Raw genomic sequence first — 21,866 nt, forward strand, 5'->3', positions numbered from 1 at the left:
GGAATAGAATCTACGGTGGAGAGCCAGAGCTGCAGAATCTGCTTCCTGGAGACAACAGAGGCTGCAGTGGTGCACCTGAGGCTTTGGGACTTGGAAACCACGTCAGCGGCTTCCAAGTGAGGGACAGAATACAAGAAAAAAAGCCAATGGAGCATTGCCATTCTGCTCTGTGCCAAGGCTGCATGTTCCTCCTAGTCAATAAATGTCAGGATGTAACATGGAAAAACAACATATTATAACCACAACAATAGGGAAACAATGAAGTGCTCCACCATCATAAGAGAACAAAGCTGGTAGCCCTGATGACATGAAAAAAAAAAACAAAAAACCCAACTATTTAGCCTCTCAGATAAGGAGTTTAGAGAAAAAATATGGAGGATATCAATAGAACTCAAAGAAATAATGGAACCAACTAAACAAGCCACAAATAAAAATCAAGAGGATTTGAAATTAGAAATGAGAAAATTTCAAACTAAAATAATAGGGCTGAAACATTTGGTAGGCAAAATGAAAAACCTCACATAAAGCCTATCCAACAGAATGAAAGCAGTTGAAAACAGAATCAGTGAGCTGGAAGATGAGATGCATAACAACTCCATACAACAGAAGAGATTGGAAAAGAGCCTCAAAACAAACAATCAGACAATGGGAAAAGTCCTCAAAGAATGTGAACAAATGAAGCAATGCTGGTGGGAATGTGGATAGAAAGGAACTCTGATTCACTGCTGGTGGGAATGCTGTATAGTCCAACCTTTATGGAAAGTGATATGGAGATTCCTCCAAAAACTGGAAATTGAGATCCCATACGATCCAGCTATACCACTCCTAGGGATATACCCTAAGAACACAAAACTACAATACAAAAATCCCTTCCTCACACCTATATTCAGTGCCATGTTATTTACAATAGCCAAACTCTGAAAACAACCGAGATGCCCTTCAACAAATGTATGGCTAAAGAAATTGTGGTACGTATACACAATGGAATATGATGCAGCTGTCAGGAGAGATTAAGTCATGAAATTTTCATATACATGGATGTACATGGAATCTATTATGCTGAGTGAAATAAGTCAGAGGAAGATAGACTCAGAATAGTCTCACTCATCTATGGGTTTTTAAGAACAATTAAAGTCATTTTTGCAATAATCCTCAGAGACAAAGAGAGGAGGACTGGAAGGTCCAGCTCACGACATGAAGCTCACCATAAAGAGTGGTGAGTGCAGTTAGAGAAATAACTACACTGAGAACTATCATAACAATGTGAATGAATGAGGTAAGTGGAAAGCCTGTCTAGAGTACATGTGGGGGTGGGGTGGGGAGGAGGGAGATTTGGGACCTTGGTGATGGGAATGTTGCACTGGTGAAGGGGTGTGTTCTTTACATGACTGAAACACAACTACAATCATATTTGTAATCAGGATGTTTAAATAAAGATATTAATAAAAATAAATAAAAAAGTATAAAAAAAGAAAATAGAAGTTTTTGATAAACTCAACAGAAATAATAGAAGACTCATTGGAGTTCCAGAAACACAGGAAGAAAACCCTCATGAAGTATCAACAATCAAGGCCATTATTGCAGAGAAATTCCCAGGCCTGTATGAAATAAAATATCTGAATAAAAATTTTTACAAACAAATAAGCAAGCTATATATGTGCATTCATTAGCTAAAATCAGAATATAAATCGGAGGGGGATAAAAATAAAAAAAGAAGAATATAAACCGAGGATATCATGACCGTCCTAAAACATTAGAAAAATTAACATACTTTATGCTCAAATCTATATCAGTTGTTAATTAATATGAATAATGTTAAAATAAAATCACTTTAGATACTTATAAAAACTGTAGAGTTTTATCTTTCAAAATTGTAAGCAAAGAGAATGTTCTGTAGATCTCATTTAAAATTCAGAACTATGATTGAACTAGAGAAATATTAAAAAGTACTTGGTTCATGTATCAATCCAAAAGAAAGACTTGAGGCTGACTATTTGATCAAACAAGGGAAGAAGACGCAGGTAGAATGAGTTTCATAAGTAATGTGTAAGACTTTTGAAGTTTTCACCCTGAGAGTAGGAATAATAAGTAATTTTGCTTGGGTCTGAATGGACTTACAAAGCTGGAGGGGATAAGAGATGAGATGAAATGCACATAATGAAAACAATCGGGGATTTGAGGAGTTAAGATTTTTAGACAAGTTAAGTTACTAAGAAGAGAGTGCAAAGAATAAAAATAGAAAACCAAACAAGTGAGTCTTGTCAGCGACTCTAAATCTTATTTTTGTTCAAGTGATAAATTCTATAGTTATTAGACAATATAAAGAAATTCTATGTTTATACATGATCTTGATTTTCAGATTTAAGGATGCAGATATAAAATCATAACCTAAAACAAATAATTACCAACAAGTTTGACTGTTGTTATGAGCTAGGCACTAAGTGTTCTGTAGGTTTTAACGAACATAATTATTTAACAATACAATAAGGTAGACATCACTATTCTACTCTATAGATTAATTCTACACAGTGAAATACACAGCCTGAAAGTTCATTCCTATGCCTAACACAGTGGTACCTGTGCTGCCTCTCTATGTGAAAATAATCTGGTAGATTGACTCCTTTAACCTTTCAACAGAACATGGTCTAGTCTAGTGCATACACCACTATATGCACAACAGAATTATTTATAATGCACAATATGTAAACAGTGTCAAATTAAATGTTCATTAACAGATGACTGGACAAAGAATCTGATATATATAAATATTCAGATATATATGTATATTCAGAGAATACTGTTCTGACATTAAAAAGATTAAATCGTGTCCTTTGTGGTGAAATGATGTAACCCTAAGTGACTATGCCAAGTGAAATGAGAAACGAATTAACAGACAATTTCTGTCTTATTTCAATCATGTGAAATATTAATTACTAAAATAACCAAAAAATCAGCAAAACTAATCTCTAGATTCAGTGAAAACATGGTGGGAAATGGTGGAGAGAAAATGATTTTTGGGTGGAGGGATGGCACTGGAAATTTGGTTGTTGAAGTAAAGATAATTCTACACATGTAGAAATGTAAAGTGTTTAGAATGCTGAAGTTCTATAATATTGTAAAGTAACAAAGAGTTCATAAAAAATATGATATGGTAAGACTATACTTTCAGGAATCATTTCTATAGTAGAAACTAGAGAAGTTTCTCTGATCGTGTAGAGCACCCGAAGCCACGAGGAGGAGCCAGAGTGTCCTCTCCTGAGCGTGAAGCCAGCTCTAGGTACTGTTTCTGTAGCTGCCTTTTGCCATTCATGATCGTTCTCCCTTTCCTCTGAAAAGGGTAGAGGGAGAGAATGCAGTCTGAGTGGTAGAAATAAAAATTAAAAAAATATATTATGGTGATTATTTATCTCATTCTATCTAATCAAGAGATATTTGAAATAAAGTGGTTTCTGAGAAAGTAATTAATTCTTAACCCAGCATAATTTTTGAAGTTAACATGAAGAATATTGGTCATACTTTTGATAAATACATTTTTATAGTTTAATAGAACAGCAAAGTGTTTACTATTTAATAATTTATGCTAAAATTTCTTTTAAGGATAGGTATTATGGAAAAATATTATTTCATTGAATATGTCTGACTTTAGAGATGAACATTTGTTTCACAACTCCTAAGGATCACATTTGATTGTGCTCATTATGGTTTTAATTTGTTCTATAGAAAGTGAAGTGGGTTTGATAAGAATAATATGGATTAGGAAGACTTGTATTTATAAAATTCAATTATGCTTTAAAGGAAAGTAGCATCCTATCTATCAGAGGATTAAACCTTTGATAAATGGAAGTAAATATAATCATGTAGTTTACTTCATCTGCTTTCCTAATTCTTATCTCTAAGTTTCTAAATAAAGGATCATTAATTTCAAATATCCATTTGTATCATTTGATATTTGAGTCTAAGTTCCTTTTCCTATTTCAACTCAAATTTAGGTACTCAGCTCAAACATGTTCAAAGAACTAACATTATTTAAAGTAGCTTTCTTTCTAATTAAAAAGACTAGAAGACTTTCATAAGGTAAAGTAGGGTGAAACACAAAGCAAGAATAAAGGCAAAATATTTGAACTTGAAAAATGGTGTCACTTATGAATTAAAATGCAGTCATTTAAACACATATTTAAGGCAAATAATTAGACACTAAAAGTCTCTCTAAGAGGCTTATATAAATACAGGGTAAAATTATTTTTCCATTAGAGTGAGAAACAGGAAACAATGATATTTAAGTACCTATACACTCGAGTATAAGCTGAGTTTTTTGGCACAAAATTTGTGCCAAAAAAACAGAATTCGGCTTATACTCAGGTCATACAGGTTATTTGATTCCGTGCAAGCGCACTGAATCAAATGTATATAGTCTCCAGTCACCTTCTGCCATCTGCTAGTGGGGCAGTGCTTCAGCTCAGTCCACAAATTGTGGCTGAGCTAAAGAGGTAGTCAATTGAAATGAACTGTATGCCACTGAACTATTTAAGTCACATATTCAATGGCACATTGAATTAAGTGAAAAACCTATTTAAAGCAGTAAAGTCATGTAAATAAATGTTTATAAATCCTGAATCCTTATAATCAGGGGTTTTGGAGTATAAGGATTCAGGATTTTTAACCATTTATTTACCATGTTTTATAATCTGAAATGGTTTATTCACTACATTAAAGTTGTCATTGAACACTATAGGTTAATGTGCTATGTTAATGGTATACAGTATATCAATTATATATTGTAAATGTAATCATGTATTTATTTATGTACTGATTCTCAATTATTGTAATTATTTTGGGTATATATTTTTATTTTTGAAATTTAGCAGTGGCTGCTGCATTTTCCACCATGGCTTATACTCGAGTCACTAAGTTTTCCCAGTTTTTAGGGTAAAATAAGGCAACGGCTTATACTAGAGTATATATGGTATTTAGTGAACAATACTATGGAAAATTTTTCGTAATTGAAAGTGAAAAATTGAAATAAATAAAAAAGGAATATGCTAACTGAATGCCATTTGTACAATGATTGTGTTACAATGGTATACATTACAATTTGAGAATTATATACCTTAGACTTATGATATTTTTCTCCTTGGAGTACAGACATGGAATGATAAGAATCTTGTGTAATGGGATAAAAAGTCTAAGAATACTTTACAAGGAGTAGCTATTCTTGAAAGTACCTTTGGAAAAATATTAAACAAAAATTTGAGGACAATATAAACAAAAATAGGTGATTGAGCAGCTTGACTCCTGAAGCAAAACAAAAGCAAAGGTCTCAGCACTTAGGTAATTAAACTTTACAAAGGGCCAGTACAAAACCCAAGTGTTTGGATATTTTTATCTTTAAAGTTATTCTGATAAATCAGTCCTTGACCAAATGAAATGCATGTAGTTATAATGGTAGGAACTCTATTTGATTGATAAGGCTACTTTTGTATCTAGTTCATTTGTATTCTGATAAATTTTATATGGTCTTCCAGGGACCAGCTTCCTCTCTTGCACTCCCAAAATGAATTCTCTACTAAGGCTCAAAAAATTCCTGTTGGTTTACCAATACAAGTTAGATCAAATCACTCATCTTCCAATTCTTTCACTGCCTCCTCCTCATGTGGAATTACTTCCCTAGTTCCCAAAGACCTCCAATGATGTGGTTCGTTTAGTGGCATAGAGTTTCTCAAAGTAATAAAATTATTTATTATTAATTAAATTTTAATTAATTAAATTAATCCATTTATTTATTATTTATAATAATAAAATTAGAACATGATAAACATACAATACTAAAAATAGGCAGATAGAAGGAAATAACTAAGCTTAGAGCAGAAATCAATGAAGAGGAAACACAAAAAACTATCCAAAAGGTCAACAAAAGCAGAAGTTGGTTCTTTGAAAAAATAAACAAGAATGATAGGCCATTGGCAAAACTGACAGAGAGAAACTTGATATCCGTATTAGAAATGAAAAGGGGGATATCACTACAGATATTGTAGAGGTTCAAAGTGTAATCAGATATTACTTTGAGAAACACTATGCCACTAAACATGAGAATCTGGAAGAAATGGATAAATTCTTGGATTCTTATAACCTTGAATAAAGAGGATGTAGCACATCTAAACACTTCTACAACCCCATCACCATTGAGGAAATTAAAATGGTAAACAAATGTCTGCCCAAAAACAAAAGCTCAGGACCAGATGGATTCAGTAAAGAATTCTTTCAAACCTTTCAATCCTAGTCAGGCTTTTTCATGAAATTGAAAAAAACAGGAGCACTTCCAAATAGTTTTTATGAAGCCAACATCAATTCAATACCAAAACCAGACAGAGATGCTGCTACAAAAGAAAATTAAAGACCAATATCCCTGATAAACAGAGATGCAAAGATCCTCAACAAAATCCTGGCAAATAGGATCCAATTCCTCATCATGAAGGTCATTCACTATGATCAAGTAGGTTTTATCCCAGGAATGCCAAGATGGTATAACATCCTTATATCTGTCAACAGATATACACAATATACATAACATTAACTAGAAAAATAAAACCACATGATCATATCAATAGATGCAGAGAAAGCATTTGATAAGGCACAACACCCATTCTTGATAAAAAAAAAACTCTCAGCAAGATGGGAATGAAAAGAACATTTCTCATTATAGTTAAGGCCATCTACCACTAACCAATGGCAAATGAAGTAAAACTAAAGCCTTTCCTCTAAATTGTGGTACAAGAAAAGGCTGTCCTCTCTCACCACTCCTATTCAGCATAGTACTGGAAGTACTTGCTATAGCGATTAGGCAAAAAAAAAAAAAAAAAAAGATATCAAGGGCATCGAGATAGGAAAGGAAGCTCTCACTGTTTTCAGATGACATGATAAATCTCTCACTGTTTTCAGATAAAGCTCTCACTGTTTTCAGATGACATGATAAATCTACTTAGAAACCCTAAAGACTCAACCAAAAAGCTTCTAGAAACAATACATTCATATAGCAAGGTGGCAGGCTACAAAATTAACACACAGAAATCAATGGTCTTTGTATACACCAATAATGATAGAGAAGAAATGGACATTAAAAAAACAACCCATTTACATTAGTTTCACACAAACTCACATATCTTGGAGTAAACTTGACTAAAGATCTGAAGGACCTATACAAAGAAAACTATAAAACCCTGCTTCAAGAAATAAGAGGACATGTGGAAATGGAGACACTTACCCTGCAAATGGATTGGCTCGAATAATATCATTAAAATGGCAATACTCCACAGGGTATTGTACAGATTTAATGTGATCCCTCTCAAGATACCCATGATAATTTTTAAAGAAGTGGATCAAATGCTCCTGAAATTCATTTGGAACAGTAAACGCCAACAAATAGCTAAAGCAATCCTTGGGAAAGGAATATGGGAGACATTACTTTCCCCAATTTAAACTGTATTATAAAACAATAGTTATCAAAACAGCATGGTATTGGAATAAAGACAGATCCTCAGATGAGTGGAATAGGCTTGAATACTCAAAGAACATTTCCCAGACATACAATCACTTCATTTTTGATAAAGGAGCAAGAAATCCTAAATGGCGCAAGGAAAGCCTGTTCAACAAGTGGTGTTGGCATAACTGGTTAGCCACTTGCAAAAAAGTAAACTCAGACCCTCATCTTACACCATGTACAAAAGTAAAATCCAAATGGATTAAAGACCTTGATATCAGACCTGAAAACTAAGATATACAGAACAACATGTAGGTAAAACACTCCATGTCATTGAGACTAAAGGCCTCTCAAGAAGGAAACAGCACTCTCCAAACAAGTGGAAGCAGTGATAAACAGATGGGACTATATTAAACTGAGAAGCTTCTGCACCTCAATGGAAATAGTGCCTAGGATACAAGAGCCACTGAATGGGAGAAATTATTCACCCAATACCCATTAGATAAGGGGCTAATATCCAAAATATACAAGGCACTGATAGAACTTTACAAGAAATAAACATCTAACCCCATCAAAAAATGGGAAGAAGAAATGAACAGACACTTTGTCAAGGAAAAATACAAAGGGCCAAAAGACTATATAAATATGTTCCACATCAATAATCTTCAGGGAGATGCAATTCAAACAACAATGAGTTATAATCTCACACCACACAGACTAGCACATATTATAAACAACAAGAACAATTGGTGCTGGAGGGGATGTGGAGAGAAAGGAACTCTTATTCACTGCCAGTGGGAATGCTGTTTAGTCCAGACTTTATGGAAAACAACATGGAGATTACTCCAAAAACTGGAAATTGAGCTCCCATACGATCCAGCTATAACATTCCTAGGGATATACCCTAGGAACACAAAAACACAAGTCAAAAATTCCTTCCTCACACCAATATTTATTGTAGCACTATTTACAATAGCCAAACTTTGGAAACAACCAAGATCCCCTTCCATAGTTAAATGGCAAAAGAAATTTTGGTATATACACACAATGGAATAATATGCATCTGTCAGGAGAGATGAAGTCATGAAATTTTCCTATACATGGATGCACATGGAATCTAGTATGCTGAGTGAAATAAGTCAGAGAAAAAAAGATAGAAACAGAATAATATCACTATGGGTTTTAAGAATATAAAAGACATTTTTGTAATAATTCTCAGAAACAATGGAGATGAGGGATGGAAGGTCCAGCTCATGATAGGAACCTCACCACAAAGAGTGATGAGTGCAGTTAGAGAAATAACTACACTGACAACTAATATAAAAATGTGAATGAATGAGAGAAGTAGAAAGCCTGATTCGACTGGAACTCAGATGCCAGCACCCCACCTGCCTAGCTTCTGTGCTGTGCTGCATTCTCGGCCTGATGTCATCCTGTGTGTGGCTCATCTGCGGATGTCTAGCTTTCTCTGGAGGTGAGTTTACACGCCCAGAAAGGGAGGAGTACACGTAGAAAAACCCATAATACAAGTGTGACAATAGGGAAACAACGCAGGCCAGCCCCAGGCATAGAGAATGAAGACGGCAACTCAGAAGACCAGAACATGGCCAACTGACTATTCAGTCTCTCAGATAAGGAGTTTAGAGTCGAAATATGGAAAATGTTCAAAGAACTCAAAGAAAGTATAGAAGAGAACACTAATAAGAACCAAGAGAATATGAAGATAGAAATGAGAAAACTTCAAACTGAAATTTCAGGTCAAATAACAGGTCTGAAAAACTCAGTAGATGAATTGAAGAAAAACATGGATGAGCTTTCCCACGGGTTAACAGCAGCTGAGAATAGAATTAGTACACTGTAAGATGAGAAGAATAACAACACCATACAGCAGAAGAGATTGGAAAAATGCTTTAAAGCAAATGATCAAACAATGGAAAAATTACTCAAAGAATGGGAACAGATGAAAATAGAAGTCTATGATAAGCTCAATAGAATCATTGAAGTCCCAGAGACCCAGGAAGAAAATCTCCAGGAAGAATCAACGGTCAAGAACATCATTAAAGAGAAACTACCAGAGCTAGAGTACATGCGATCAAATCCTGCATGCCTGAAGAGTACTAGCTATACCACTCCTAGAAATATAACCTAGGAACACAAAAATACAATACTAAAAACTCCTTCCTTACACCTATATTAATCACAGCACTATTTACCATAGCAAGTCTCTGGAAACAACCAAGATGCCCTTCAACAGACGAATGGCTAAAGAAACCGTGGTACATATACACAATGGAATATTATGCAGCTGTCAGGAGAGATGAAGTCATAAAATTTTCTTATACATGGATGTACATGTAATCTATTATGGTAAGTGAAATAAGTCAGAGAGAGAAAAAATGCAGAATCGTCTCACTCATCTATGAGTTTTAAGAAAAATGAAAGACATTCTTGCAATAATAATTTTTAGACACAAAAGAGAGAAGGGCTAGAAGTTACAGCTCACCTCATGAAGCTCACAACAAACAGTGATGAGTTTAGTCAGAGAAATAACTACATTTTGAACTATCCTTATAATGAGAATATATGAAGGAAATAGAAAGCCTGTCTAGAGTACAGGTGGGAGTTGGATGGGGAGCAGGGAGACTTGGGACATTGGGTTGGGAATGTTGCACTGGTGATGGGTGGTGTTCTTTACATGACTGAAACCCAAACAACACAATCATCTATGTAATCAAGGTGTTTAAATAAAAAAAAAAGCCTGACAAATACTGGCGGGGTGGGGGTAGAGAGGTGGAAGATTGGGCACATTGGTGATAGGAATGTTGCACTGGTGAAGGGAGGTGTTCTTTATATTACTGAAACCCAACGACAATCATTTTCATAATTAAATTGTATAAATAAAGATATAAAATTATAAAAATAAAAAAGAAATAATAGAACTATTAAACGAACAGGGAAAGTATAAATGCCAGTAACTAAGCTTCAAATATCAATAATTTTTGGAACTTGAATGGTCTGCATTCACTAATTAATGAATATAAGTTCAATTCATCTATAGTATGCATAAAAGAGTCTCACATTAACTATAAATACAAACTCAGAAAAAAAGGTGAAGGAAGTTAAAATTCGATAATGCAGGGAAAACTTATCCAGTAAGTTAGAATTTCCCTTGATAAAGGTAATAACATAAAATTTCCAGTTTTAATAACGTTGGCTATTTGTTGTATTCTTATAATAAAGTGTTTACATAGGTGGGGAATGACTCAGAGCGCCCCTGGGGATACTGGTAGAGGGAAGCAGGCCTGTGGTAATGGGTAAGGTGTTGGAATGATAGAAGCATAAAAGTTTAATTCATAGTACTGTAAATTCTGGTTCTTAAGAAAAATAGTAAAATAAATGAAAAGGCTAATTAGAAACAAGGATTGATAGTATATAATATTTAAAGGAGCAATTGATCAAGAAAACATGATTTCCATCAATATTTGTATAATAGGACACCCATATAAACAAAATAATTATTAGCAGAACTCAAGGAGTACACAGACAATAACAATTATAGTATTCCTCAACACATCATTTAGAGTAACATATGTATCATTCAAAGAATTAAGGAAAAATAGTTTTTAATGAAGAAAGTGGTTAGACTTGGTAGATAAGTACAGAAATATCCAGGTCAAAATAATTAATAAATATTCTTAATAGGTGAACATAGGATGTTCTCTAGGATATATCATAATGTTGGAATGCAAAAGAAGTCATTATAAACACAAAAGGAGTAAAACCATAGCATGTTTTATTTCAGATTACAAGGCCAGACCAAGTTATAAGGCTAGATAAATAAAATAAAAATAAATGAAAACTATGGAGACTAAAACATCATGTTATGGAATATATCTTGGATCAGGACTCAGGAAATAGCGCACAGGCACACAACTGGTATGTGCATGCGAAGAAGATTTTGCAAAAAGTTGAAAAGGGGACTAGTCTTGGAAGCATTCTATATGGCCATTATGACTCTGATGCTTAAAAAAAAACATGTATTTGGAGACTCAACTCCAAAAAAAAGTAAGGAACAGCTAAAAGAGAGTAAGTCTTAACATTCACTGATATTTGACTGGACAAAGCTGTCATATAATCAATGCAGTATGACTCTGCCATGTGCCCTTTGAGACCAATTTGATTGCGCTCTAGGCGACTATGCTAAATAAAATATGTTTTTTAAAGGGGAAGATAATTACCAGATAGCTTCCCCCATATGTGGAATAGAAATTCCAAAAGCAAGCTGGGAAAAAGAAACAAAACTAGCTCCTATACTGAGTGAACGTATAGTAAGGAAGGGGAAAAACTGGCCAAAAGGAACGGGACACAGAAGGAACCGCTTATACTAGCAGACTGGGGGGCAAAGGAGGGGACTATGGGATGCATGCTGGGAACAGGGGTGGAGGGAGGACAACACTGGTGGTGGGAATGCCTTGGGTTCAATGCCAATATGTACCTAAAATATTACTGTGAAAGATTTGTAATCAGCTTCGTTCACTATATAAAGTATTAATTAAAATATGTATATTACTCAATGAATGTTCATGCAATAAACCAATAAAGAATCACAACATCCTAAGAAATAAAAGAAGGAATGGGGTAAAAGGAAGTTTATGGTGATGTATAGGGTGAATCTTATACAGCAGTAGCAGTTTTAAGCTGCACATCAGAAATGTTGGGAGGTTGCAAGACATTAATCAACAACTATATGAGGTAAGAATTATAATATAAAAAGTTATGGCGGTCCACTTCGATAAAATAGTTGCAACTTTTAAAATTTAGAGTCAGTGCCTGAGGGGTTGGAGAATTAGTACAGCATAGGGCATTTGTCTTACATGCAACTGACCTGGGTTCCATCCCTGGTATACAATGTGGTCTCTTGGGCACCATCATAAGTGCTTCCTGAGTGAGAAAACAATAGTGACCACTGAGCATTACTGAGTGTGGCCTGAAAACAAAAAAGATTCTTTTAAAAAGAGAAACAATTTTTTGGGGGGTGGGACCTAAGCAATAGCGCAGTGGTATGGCGTTTGCCTTTCACACAGCTGACCCAGGACAGACCACGGTTTTAACCCCGGCGTCCCATGTGGTCCCCCAAGCCAGGAGTGATTTCTGAGCATATAAAAGGAGTAACTCCTGAGAGTCACTGGGTCTGCCCCCAAAACTGAAAACAAGAAAAAAAAAAAGAGAGAGACATAAAAATTGTTAAATGAAGTATTAAGAATGATAATAATGATAATTGTTCACCTGCTTTTCCTCTACTCATGTGAATACTTCGTGTATGTGTGACAGGAAAAATAAACCTAAGTTCTTCATATGAACAGAACTCTCTATACTATGGAGCCATATCACCCTTTATGTGAGTATTATTAATAGTTTGAATACAATTTTTTAAATTGAGGTTATCTGATTTACAGTACTGTTATTGGTAGTTTCCCAGGCACATCATCGCAGAACCAAAATCATCAGTAGTTTATTAGCATTTCTTCCCACCGATTTGCCCATTTTTAAAGACCCAACTAAATAAATTATTTAAAGCATAGTTTATTTGCAGCTATTCATAGTTGAGTTTTACTCATAAAATGTTTCAGCACCAATCACATCAATTTCCTAAAGTTTATCCCATATCACTTTTCTCAATCTGCCTTAGCAGGCACCCTTTCAAGACTTATTGTTGAAGTTTGGGTCTTATGATTTCAGAGCTGTTGACTCTGGTTTGGATATTTAATTCTGTCCTTTCTTAACACCACCAATGTACCTGAATCCTTTTGACCTCTATCCCCCATTACTTCATATCTGTCTTTATCCACTCTCACCTCATTTTTTCCTTCTAGCCTTTATACTTTGGGGTCAAGATTGTTCAGGTACACTCCCATTTAAACCATTGCATTCCTCATGTAGTTATTTTAAATACCATATATAAGTGATATCTATTTATCCTTTTTCTGGCTTCATTTCATATAATATCTTCTAGTTTCATCCATGTTGCAATGATTGAATTCTCCCTTACTCCTTCCTTACTCTCTGGGTATAAACACCCTTAAGTGAAATACAGCTTCATTCTGAATTTACTGTGAACTCTTCATACTGTTTTCCATAGGTATTGTACTAGACATCATTCCTACCAGCAGTGAATTGAGAGTCCTTTTCTCCACATCACTGCCTACATAGTTTCCAGTATTTTTAATATGTCATCATTACTGGCATAAGATAATAACATATTGTCATCTTGATTTGGACTTCCCTAATGATAAATGATGGTGAGCATTTTTTCATATGCCTGTTGACCATCTGTTGGTCTTTTTCAGAGCTGTGACTATTAAATTTCTATCCCTAATTTTGATTTTTTTTAAAGATTTGGGGGATTATCTATGTGAATAATTTGTATATTCTGGATAAAAACCCTTTATATAAAGTTCTAAGTACAAATAAGTGCTAAGTACCACTAAGCTCTGCTATTTAATTTTAAACCATATTTATTTTGACATAAAAAACTGTTTTAGTTAAAAAAATGTCCCATTTGTTCAGTTTTGATTCAGTAGTCATTGCCACTGTCATCATATTGCCGAAGATTTCTTTGAGGTCTAGGTCTTGAAACTTTCTGCCTATGTTTTCCTCTATGCATTTTATAGATTCAAATCTGATCTCAAGGTCCTTAATCAACTTTGAGTTGACCTATGCATAACGTGTGAGATATGAATTAATTTTTAATTTCTTACATGTGGTCACACAATTTCCCCCAATACCATTTGTTGAAGAGGCTGTGTTTATTCTATTTTATATTCTCATGTTTCAAAAACCTTTGTAAATTAGAATAATTTTAGTTTTAATATTTTCTTTAAGAGTCATTTTTTAAAATTGCATGCTATATGTAAATGTTGCTTTATTTTGACAACTAATTCTTCTATAGTTTCCTCCATGAACAGGGTCCTATAAGAAAAAGAAGTTCTAGGAAGGCTTTGCTATAGATTGAAAAGTGATTAGATTTTTTGAGAAAATAAATTAATATATTTACTTATAAAAGCATTTAAATATAAGGTATCTCTCATTTAGATCAGCATTTCTCAACTTTGGGCTGCATGGTTTTGTAGACTCTGAGGATATTCAAGAGGATCACAGGTGAAAATTGTATAAGAAAGGGGCCCTGCATGTTAGTTGTCAAACCCAAAGGTCTTTCTTTATGGTGACAGAAAATATTCTGCTCAGTCATGATTATCAAAGTCAGTCCTTTATAATAAGAGATCTCAGTTTTTGCACAGATCCTAGGATGAAGCCTAGGATGGAGTCTTTCTTTATGGTCCCAGGAAAAATTCTGCTCATTCACGGTTATTGTAGTCAGTCTTCTGTAATTAGTGATCTTAGGTTTTGCACAGATTCTAGGATGGAGTGTCTTCTGTTTTCATCTCATTGTTAGGTGATGAGGTAGGACAAACTGCCCTTTGTTGCTATTTCCTCATCATCGGTGTGTCACATGAACCTACTCTTGTTTAAATTGGTGCCAAAGCAGTATTAGGGCCTTCCCCAGGACGGGAGTTTGATTCCTGGTGCAGGCCATAGCATTATCAGTCTAATTTTCATGCGAAATAAATATAATATCTACATTGAAAAAAAAGGGGCCCTGAGTGTAGAATATGGGGCCCCTTTGATAGTAAAATTAATTTAGAGTCAACATAAGAGGAAAAAAATTCAAAAACATTGGTTTAATGAATCCTAAAACAATTCACTAAAATAGATCATGTAACTAGTTTTTAATTTAGTTATTTAATTAACATTTTAATGTAATTTACATCTTGTATATCTTTTTAAACTGTACTTTTGATTGTTTAAATTATATTTTGTACATAGTAATTTCCTTTATATATGGAATTGATAATGTTGAAAAGATAGCATGAAGGTAAGGCATTTGCCTTGCATGCAGAAGATTGGTGGTTCAAATCCCGGCATCCCACATGGTCCCTGAGCCTGCCAACAGTGATTTCTGAGCATTGAGCCAGGAGGGTGTGACCCAAAAACAAACAAACAAACAAAAAAGAAGGATATGGACAATGGTTTATGAATAAATGCATTTTTCAAGGCTTTCAATGCTCTTCTTTAATCATCTTCTCTATGTTTGCTACTTTTTAGGTAATTCTGGGACATATGTATCTCTTTTCTGGTATTTCTTCTTTATCTTAGATAACATTAATTCCTTATCCTGTTTTAAATGTCAGGCTTCTTTTTATATACTAATTTATGTATTATTTTTAAACTGAAAAAATAAACCTGCCTTCAGGAGAAAAAAATGAGAAATGGAAATTTAATAAGCATCCTGACACTCCACTCCTTAAAACAAAATTTTTTTTTCAAGTTCATGTGAGAAGAAATCTTACATTCTTACGTATCCACACTATGACAGTGGAAATGGACCATCATGGGTAGAACTTATTACAAGGGGATAAATGACAAGAAAATTAAAAGAAAAAAGTCATCTAAAGCTTTTGATATTCCCTAAAACTCTGGCAGTGATCCCTTCTAAGCTATTCTGACAAACAAAAAGTGTTTTTTCTGAAGTTTTTGCTCAATATGCAGTTGTGGAACTTGATCTATCCCTCAAGTAAAAATCAAGATAAAAGGGCACAAAGGAAAAGGTGACAGGTAAAAGGACACAAAGGTGAAACATACACACATTGCATATTCTTATTCAAGCTTTAGATTTCTCAGAAGGCCTCATATTATATTATACTACATAATCATCAAACACTGCCTTTTTCAGTCTAGAAACAGAGCAGCAATATATTCACCAATTTATATGGATATATATTTGTCTTCTCATACATTGCAAAGCAAGAGACTAGAATTCTTAGGGCAGTGCACTGTATGAAAGCCAACTTTTTGTAATTTGTTTAGAATGTTGAATTTCTAGTTTCTTTGTCATTAAAATGAATGAAGAGTGGTATGCATAAGGGGGAGCTTCTGGGCAAGCAAAGCTGCTATGATTGAATTAAGGATATGATAAGATTCATTATTCTACATTTCATATTTTCCAGCAATAAATTGAAATAGTAACTGCTTGTTTTAGATTGTTTCTGATTCTACATAATTAAGAGAACAAGTTTCTTCATGAAAAGAAGATACAGCAAGTAATCATGTCCAGTGATCTAATATTAATCTTGAAGTCATAGAAAAATTTGTAAACAAACCTTATAAGATCAGATATTCTGATTCTGCACAAAGGTTTAGCAGAGTCCATCAATGATACTAGTAAAAATACTAAACACTGGTTTGTGAAACCAGTTTGCTAAGCACCTGAGTATTAAATAGTTGGGACCCTATAAAGTATGAGTTGGCCATCAGAGGCTTTAGAATAATGGGGATTTCAGATACGCTAGATAGATATGAGGTATATGAGATATAGACACACAGTAGCTAATTAGTGAGATACATAGATCTTCTATGAATGGCAATGAGGATGGTTTCAGTTAGGAAACTATGATAGTGGAATAGAAACAATCTAATGACAGAAGATTAAATTTTGTTCTGCTTGTATTTTGTAGTACTAGTGCATTTTCTAAGTGTACTATTTTGGCTATAACACACAAGTCAAAAATAACTAATATATTAACTTTTTTCAGAGCAGAGAAATAGCTACTAAATTCATAAAGAATGATGTGTATTTTTGAATTATTCAAATTTTGATGGTAGGGACATTGATGGCAGTGATCTGGTACTACTGTAAGCTCTGTAGTTGGAATGGAGGTATATCCTGTTGATCAAGACACCACGTGGTGCCCAAGGATAGAGCCTTGGACATTTGCACTCCAGCCTGCTGAGCTATATATTTCTTTTTTAATATATACTCAACTTTATTGTATAGTAAAGAGATAAAAACAAGTACTTCATGCATCCCAACTTTTCACTAATGTCAATTTAGTAGTAAATTATTTTCACATAATATGTGCAAAAAATTATAAAACTGACACATGCTTATAAACCACTTTTTGTATCAGGAATAGTGTCATAAAATTCACAGAGATTATGTGGTAAAATAGAGTACTCTGTTCTTTTCAGAGTCCTCTCAGATTTGATTTTTTAATTCTATACTGTATCTTTTTACTATTTTAAAGATAGGCTTGCCCTATACTGACTGCCTTTAGAAGTTGTCTATATTGTATTTTTTAGAACTACAAAAAGAATTTCCTCCCCTTCTCTTTCCTTTTGTATATCTTGTCTTTGTAACACACATGCCTTTCTGTTGCTCACAGAAAGCTGCAGTGTTGCATACAAAGCTATGGTGCTAAATGGGAGTCATACTGCTAGGTTTGGTTTTCACGTATATTACAGTTGTACTCACTAAAAACTTCTAAACCTGAAATGCTCACACACGTTTGTGGAAATCACATATCCAATATGTGGTGCTTACATTTGAAAGATTGAACATACACTTTGGTTGTGGTGCTTGCTGAGGTCACATCCCTTTTAGTTGTAAAGGTCATACCACCTGGACTCAGAACAACTAAAGATCACTTGTGGTGCCCTCCATTACAGTTAGCTGTCAGACACAGATAGCATAGATAGCATAATTGTTGGGGCTATGATCATTGTATATAGAAGCACATGAGACTGAATTAGTGGCTTTATACTTGCAAGGCAGATACACTGACTCACTGTGTTAGGCTCTGGGCCTCATATCCTGGGTTCTTTCCTTTCTTACTTTAATGGGTTCTTTTTGTTGTTGTTTGTTTTTGTTTTTGTTTTGTTTTGGTGACATTCAGGGGTTATTCCTGGCTATGCGCTCAGAAATTGCTTCTGGCCTGAGAGGCCATATGGGATGCTGGGGATCAAACTGAGTCCATCCTGGATTAGCCCCATGCAAGGCAAACACCCTACCACTGCGCTATCACTCCAGCCCCTGTTTTGTGCTTTTTAATTGTCTCAGGGATTTCATGTAGTCTTATTGGAATGGACATGCTCACAGATGTCATGTTTAGCAATACTAGAAGGGTAGGATTGGAGGGGAAAATAATGTTCCAGTGATCAAACTTTGACCCTTACATATGCAAGGAATAGTTTCTACCACTTGAACTACAACTCTGGCAGTTTATATTTTATTCTTCATATGTTTACATGAAAGATCCTTTAAAAACTAAATCATATTAGCTACCAAATATGGTTGATGTATCCCTACACCTTCATGATATGCTTAGCTTCTGCACAATAAAATAGTTTGTTATTAATAAAATTAAAAGATATTCTATAAATTTTTATAGTAAATATTTTATATCATACATATGAGTGTTTTGCATCAAGAATGTATAGGAAACAGAAAACTCAATAATAAACAGATAACCCAATTAAAAATAGATAGATGACTGAGGAACAATGTCTCCAGAGAAGATACAAATGGCTAACAAGTACATGAAGTTCAACAGTATAGTACGAAATGCAGATCAAAATCCCCAAGGGAGATTATCATTTCATACTTCCCAAGAGGATCATACAAACAAAAAGAATAGATGTTGTCCAGGACGTTGGTACTTGTGAAGCCAGAGTAAAAAGTTCATATTCTGTGTGTGTGTGTGTGTGTGTGTGTGTGTGTGTGTGTGTGTGTGTGTGGTGTCTCTTGGCTTTCAGATAGATTTTTTTTTAAAGTCCAAAATAGCTCAAGCCTTTCAAAGACCGAAGAGATACTCCAAAACTTTTCCATGACAACATCCTAGCAACAAAACTCAATGAAGGGCAGCTTAGAAAATTTTATAAGACTAGCTTAAAGAAGTGAGGTGCACCCACTCAATCTTGTGCATTCTGGTGTGTAATGGTTTCCCTTTGCTTCATGGCACACATGGCATCTTTCATATCACCAGAAATGCACTGCTCTGGTCTGCTGCTTTTCCCTTTAATTTTATTGGACACAATCTATTCCTGGAAGCTTCCAGTACCTGACTGTGGAGGTACACAGTTCTTTTACAATGTTCTCTCTTTCCCACTCTCTTGAGAATTATTTATTAGAAACCATGTTCCCTCTTCTCGATCTCTTCCATATTTTATAAATTCAAAATTGTTTCACTGCTTTTTTTCTGCATTTATTTTCTGCAAGAAAATACAAGCCTGGGAAACTTGGGTGTTGTCAGAATATTAATTCCAAGTTTTCATAAACTTTTATGGGCTTCTGTAAGGCATGAACTCCTTGGACACTATATATATGAGATTCTGATGAGGAGGGTAGAGGAGGAATGTAGCAGTACCTATTCTCTCTGGTGGTACTGTACCCCTCTGTAGTTCCTCAAACATCCACCAGCAACCCTCATTATGGAGAGAACTTTAAAGTTATGCCATGATTGTGATAATGTTAGCATTCAGAAAGTTAAACTAGAACCACTACATGAATAAGCATTTCAACTCCTTACTATATACTTACAGAAACTTAAGGGAATTTAAAACAGATTCATATAAAATCTTGCACACAAGTGTTGATATAGCAAGATTATTGCTAATAGTTATGTGGAAACATACCAAATATCCATTAATAGAAGGGAGGATATGGAATAGTACTCAGTCATTGAAATGAATAAAATTCTTGTATATGAGAAAATATAGGTGACTCTTAAAAACAGCAGGCAAAGTGAATGAAGCCAAATATAAAAGGTTCAGAATCGGTTGATTCTGAAGCAATCAAATTGATGGTGATGTGAACATGGTCCACCCAAGAAAGGAGGAAACTCCATACAGGCACAGTGAAAGGAGCATAGCCCTGACTAAGATTGGAGGAAGTTCAAACCAGCATATAAAAGTGATAATGGAGACTTCTGTGGTGGGATGTGACCATACTGTTCTGCAAGGTGAGCATGACCCCACTGAACAATGAGCCGAGAACAATATTAAAAACAACACATTGTAGGGGCCAGTGAGGTGGCGCTAGAGATAAGGTGTCTTCATTGCAAGCGCTAGCCAAGGAAGGACTGCGGTTTGATCCCCCGGCATCCCATATGGTCCCCTCAAGCCAGGGGCAATTTCTGAGTGCTTAGCCAGGAGTAACCCCTGAGCATCAAACAGGTGTGGCCCGAAAAACCAAAAACACATACACACACACACATTGAAAGGTCACAATGGGGAAACAACACATAATTTCACCATGCTTAGAGAATGAAAACCCGACAAGTATTGGCCACCTATATAGCCTTTCTGATAAGGAATTTAGAGAGAAAATGTGGGGGATGTTCAAAGAAATCAAAGAAACCATGGGACGAATCAAATGGACCATAAAGAAGACTCAAGAGGATGTGAGAGAAGAAATGAGGAAACTTCAAACAGAAATAACAGGACTGAAATACTTGGTTGACAAAATGAAAAAACTCACTGGAAGGCCTAACCAGCAGAGTAATAGCTCTGAGGACAGACTCAGTGAGATGGAAGATGAATTGCATAAAATACCTCCATAAAACAGAAGACTTTGGAAAAGAGCCTTAAAATAAATGAAAAGAAGATAGAAAAAATGCCTCAATATTAGCAATCAGATTACAATAGAGGTCTGGGATAAATTCAATAGGAACAACATAAGAATCATGGTGTCTCAGAAACACGGGAGAAAAACTTCATTAAGAATCAATAGTCAAGGTCTGAAGTGATAGCATAAAGGAGGGCAGAGTCATAGAAAAGACATAGGCATTTGCCTTGTACATTGCTGACCCAGGAGAGACCTTGTTTTGATCCCCAATATCCTATACAGTCCCCAAACCAGCCAGAAGCAATTTCTGAGTGCAGAACCAGGAGTAACTGGGTGTGTTCCAAAAAATTAAAAAAAAAAAAAAAGAATCAACAGTCAAGGATATCTTTGCTGTGAAGTTCCCAGAGCTAAAGAGTGCATGCAACTACATACTGGATGCCAAAGAGTACCAGCTAAAAGCGACCCAAATAAAAGTATCCCAAATATCCTGATCACAATGATGAAAACCACAAATAGCGATAAATTATTGAAAGTAGAAAGATAAAAAATGGAAATTATATAAAAGAAGCATCATTAAGATTCACAGCAGATTTATCACAACAATCCTTTAAACTCAAAGGCAGTGATGGGATATAGTGACATAACTCAATCAAATGAATACTTCACGAAGAATACTTCATCCAATAAGACTTTCACCTAAGTTTTTAAGGAAGAATGCTAAGCTTCACGGTTAAAGAACTGCTCAGAACCTTTACAGACTCAAAAGGAAGGAACCTTAAAAGAACTGATAGGCCAATTTTAAGGCAAGGCAGACCCAACAATAAACCAAACTCTAAAAAAAGATAAAGTCTCATGACTAATGTCACTCTCAATGTAAATGTCATTTATTCAAATGCACCAGTTTAGAGTCACTTTTTGTTCCGCTGGCAGGAA

At 34.8% G+C, this 21,866-nt stretch overlaps 1 protein-coding gene and 1 non-coding gene across 2 annotated transcripts in view; one reads left to right on the top strand and one right to left on the bottom strand.

Annotated features, from left to right (window-relative positions):
• THSD7A (thrombospondin type 1 domain containing 7A) overlaps positions 1-21,866 on the bottom strand; it is a 320,868-nt gene that overhangs the window by 140,936 nt on the left and 158,066 nt on the right. The gene's annotated exons all lie outside the window — the stretch shown is intronic.
• Positions 3,154-3,366, top strand: LOC125995109 (small nucleolar RNA U3). The gene has a single exon (XR_007490717.1). It is a non-coding gene; the product is annotated as a small nucleolar RNA U3 (small nucleolar RNA).

Source organism: Suncus etruscus, chromosome 1, assembly GCF_024139225.1.
Source record: "Suncus etruscus isolate mSunEtr1 chromosome 1, mSunEtr1.pri.cur, whole genome shotgun sequence".
In the NCBI taxonomy this organism is placed as follows: domain Eukaryota; kingdom Metazoa; phylum Chordata; class Mammalia; order Eulipotyphla; family Soricidae; genus Suncus; species Suncus etruscus.